The sequence below is a fragment of the Athene cunicularia genome (assembly GCF_003259725.1).
Source record: "Athene cunicularia isolate RWA chromosome 9 unlocalized genomic scaffold, athCun1 chr9_part1, whole genome shotgun sequence".
Classification (NCBI taxonomy): domain Eukaryota; kingdom Metazoa; phylum Chordata; class Aves; order Strigiformes; family Strigidae; genus Athene; species Athene cunicularia.
In genome coordinates, this window is record NW_020799110.1 from 26,174,519 (window position 1) to 26,178,473 (window position 3,955).

The following is a 3,955-nucleotide window of genomic DNA, read 5'->3' on the forward strand; positions in this document are numbered from 1 at the left end:
CATTTCTTCATAGGCAAGCTCTTGATTTCATTTTTAATGTAATATTCTTTAAATGTAGAGACTGTGTGCATGTATAATAGAAAAACACAGCCTGTTAGATTGATAGAATGCAGGGGCAAACGTGCCTCTATAAACCATAGTGTGAATGAAGATGTGTGACCTGACTGAGTGCTTTCTTTTATGACCATGATACCATATATTTAAAGATACATTTTATTGTGAATCTAGATCTCTTGAATTAGCCTAGAATCATATTTTGTGGTTTCTAATGATTACAATTCAGTAACATATGGTGCTGAAAGTAAATCAGATTATGTAGATCATTTAACCCAATACAGGTTAATTTAGAGGTGAAGTCCCTTATAAGTCCTGAATCTGATATTTTTATACTAATTCCTATAGTGACAAAATTAATTGTTATTCCATTGAATGTGATCTTCTCTTCATTAACTTTAGTGTGCCTTCATGATTACGCTCATGATTTTGTCAGCTCTTCCTTGGCAGAATTTGACCTGATGATTTAGGAGATTGAAAACTACCAGATCACTGTTTCTCCTTATGGTATTGGGGGCAAATCCTCCAGTAGCATAAATTAATGTACCTCTGTTCTGAACCTCAAAGTTTACAATAACTGAGGACCCTACCTCTTTTACTATAAAGTTACAAAGAAGATATAGAAGATGTGTCTTTTTTGTTATTTAATTCTGGTACTAGATCATACATAAGAGTAGCAGGGTCTAGCACTTCTACTTCCAGTGGCTTCTTTTATGGCTGACAGAATGATTTAAGAGTTCATGCCCAGCACCCTTGGCCTTGGGCTCTGTAAAAACTCTGTCATGGATTTTGTTTGATCTGTATAGGAACGCTGTAAGGTGGTGACTTAGTGGCTATTATGCTTTTCCAACCACCTGGTTCCCACCACAGTATCCCATTAGAACTGAAGACTGCTGACTCTGCTAGAACCCCACCTGTGATTCTGGGTGATGTTGCCAATGGCTCTATGGCATGTACTGAATGGGTTGCAGGAAGTGTAGCATGGCTGGAAAGTCTGTCTTAGCTCCCCTCATACAGAAATGTCTGTGCAAGGAGAGTGAGACCACTTCCCAGTAACAATGTGGCAAAGGAAAAGCTGAAAAGATTTCAGAGCTTAGCTGCTGAGCTTAAAGTGACTCAGATTTCATACTGCTGAAAGAAGATACAGCTTTGTCAGTCCAATTTAATTATGTTTCATATTGAACCCCAAGCATTTGTATCTATTTTTTTGAGTTAGCTTCTCTACATTATTATTTTTTTTTATTATCGTATTTGAAACTCCTTAGATTTGCTCTTCAGGTATGACACCTCTAGGGTATGCTGTGGTCATGTTTTCAAGTTCTCTACAGCCAAGAGTACTATTCAAGGAAGAAATAAAATGAAAGTTGAGATTCACAAACATTTGCTGGGCATTTAGAGAGTACCCGAGCTTTATCTGGTTGTTAGTATTTTTAGTAGAGTTAGTAAGGGAGCATTTTTAGGGTCATCTACATACTTCAGAAATGGCTTTGAGTTGTAAAACATGGTGGGTAGATCTGATTGAACAGAATCACTCTCTAACACACTCACCTCCTGCAGGTTGCTGTAGGGGTACTTTAGCCAGGCAGTGAGCAGGAAGCTTGCCTTGGCCACAGCCTGGTCTGTAAGTACTTTATGAATAAGGAGGGAATTGAGTTTTCACCTGTCTCAGGTGGGCTGCTTTATTTGATGCCAAATCTTAAGAAACAAGGATAAAAATAACCTTTTTATCATGATGATCATAGTAGCACATTATCTACTAGAAACAGACCTGGAGAAGAGTCAACAAATAATGTTTTATGTTTTGTTAGCTGTTTTTAATTTATCAGCTGCAAGTTTCAATATATTTCTCTAACTACTTGTACGGTAACTTCTGGAAAAATATCTACCCACTACCATTCAAATTCTGATGGGAAATGTGCATGTTCATAATGTTTCCAGACAGATTAGAAATGTTTGTTTAAAAGGTAGAAAAATCCGGTCTTCAAAGTTTGGAAGAACTTTACTGCTTATACTGCTTATGATGTGGAGAGATTTATCATACTAACGTCTGTTAATACCTCAGGGAAATTAATGCCTCTTGAGTAATGGAATCAATGTTGAGCCTCAATGCCAAGGTGCCTGTGGGTTACAACTATTGGGATTATGTTATAGTATGGTTCCAGGCAAAAAGGATCATCTGTGCAAATGAGATAATCGCGAGTCATCAGCCCTCTTGCTGTCCCTAATACTAGCTGGGGGATATTCTTGAGGCAATGGAATGGCAGCCGCTGGCGCAGTTCTGCTGGGCGCCCTGCGACACGCACATCAGCCCTTCAACGATGCTGTGGGCTCTCTTGAACGGGGAGGGCACATCACTGGAGCGAGAAGCTTATATCCTCTTTTAATCACACTCTGGTAATCCTGCTGGTCCACAACAGTATACAAAATGCAGATCTGGATTTGACTCTGAGTTTTGAAACTTATGCTACTGAAAGCACTGCAGTTGAGTGTCAGTGTGCATCACACCCTATATGCCTTTTAATTGATTTAAGAGGTAGCATTCGTGGCAATCCCAGGACTATTCTTAGAACAATGATATGAAAACTGGGCTATAGTTTTCTGTAAATTTTCAGGGCTAAATTGACCAGATAAGTGCAAGACAACATGAGATTCTTAGTGGAAATAAAACAAGAAAACACCTGTTGTTTCAAGTATTGTGAGGACTTGTTTCCTCTTTGCATGGAAACATTCTAGCATAGTCGTCCTGTGCTTCACATAAACCTGCAGCAATAAATCAAGCAGGTGAAAATTTCAGATAAATCAGTGGTTTGAGAACTGTTTTAACTATTGACTTCTGATGGCATCAGACACTGAGGTCTGTTTTTCCCAAGAAAACATATGGCTATAGTTTATGATTTCATGATGATTTTGATAGTTAAATTCATGCTTTTGGTGAAACAATCAGACATGGTTGTGAATTCAGTATTTTCAAAAGCTCTATATTGTATTTACAGTGACACAAATTACCCTTTGTTGGAGGAATTTACAATCTTACTCCTTTCTCTGGGTGATGTGACGGAGACATCCCTTAGAATAGGTCTGCTGGTTTCTCATAGTGTTTCTGACCATTTCATAGCACTTTTGGATGTGTAGTCTGTGAAAACAGGCTGCTCTTAGCTCTTGCAGTGATCTCAAATGGTCAAAAATTAAATAGAAGGTGTGGATATTGTGTAGTTTAAATGTCAGCTATATATAACAAGTGGGGAAGAAAGGACTAGACAGAAGGATAAGAAAATAAAGCCCAGGGATTGTGGAAAAACATGTATATAACAACTTGAATTAACTATTCCATGTAGATAAATTCTTTGTCAGTGTTAGGATCAAAATTTGATCTGTCCTTTTACCATTAGATTTACCTAGGGAAGAACACCTGTTCAGTGCCATCCTAGTTGTAGCTGTATGACAGACTTGATGGTTTGATCACAAAGCAGTGTTAAGTGTTGATAAGTATTTTTTATAATTTAAAATATTTTTTTTCTAACATGATCAACAGTAGCACTTCAGACTCTGAGACTCCACAACAACCAGCCTCATAGCATGGGGAAAAAAAGTGTTTAAATCCTGAACTGATCAAGAATTGGATTTCAGACACAGTATTCTTGGAGATTTTTCTGTGAAAATATTTTGGTTTTCATGTATGAATGTTTGGGAAACAAGGAAACGTGGAACAGTCCTCAAGTATCCTGTCCTAATGCTAAACAAGTATGACCTAAGACTTCTGATGAATCCAAGAAACAGTTATCAATTAGCATCAGTTTCAGGAAGCATTATCATATCAAGACATCTCAGGGTGCCTTTATAAAAGAAAAAAATACAATAATTTAATAGCTTAGTCTTCTGTGCCAAATGAATGACTCAAAGC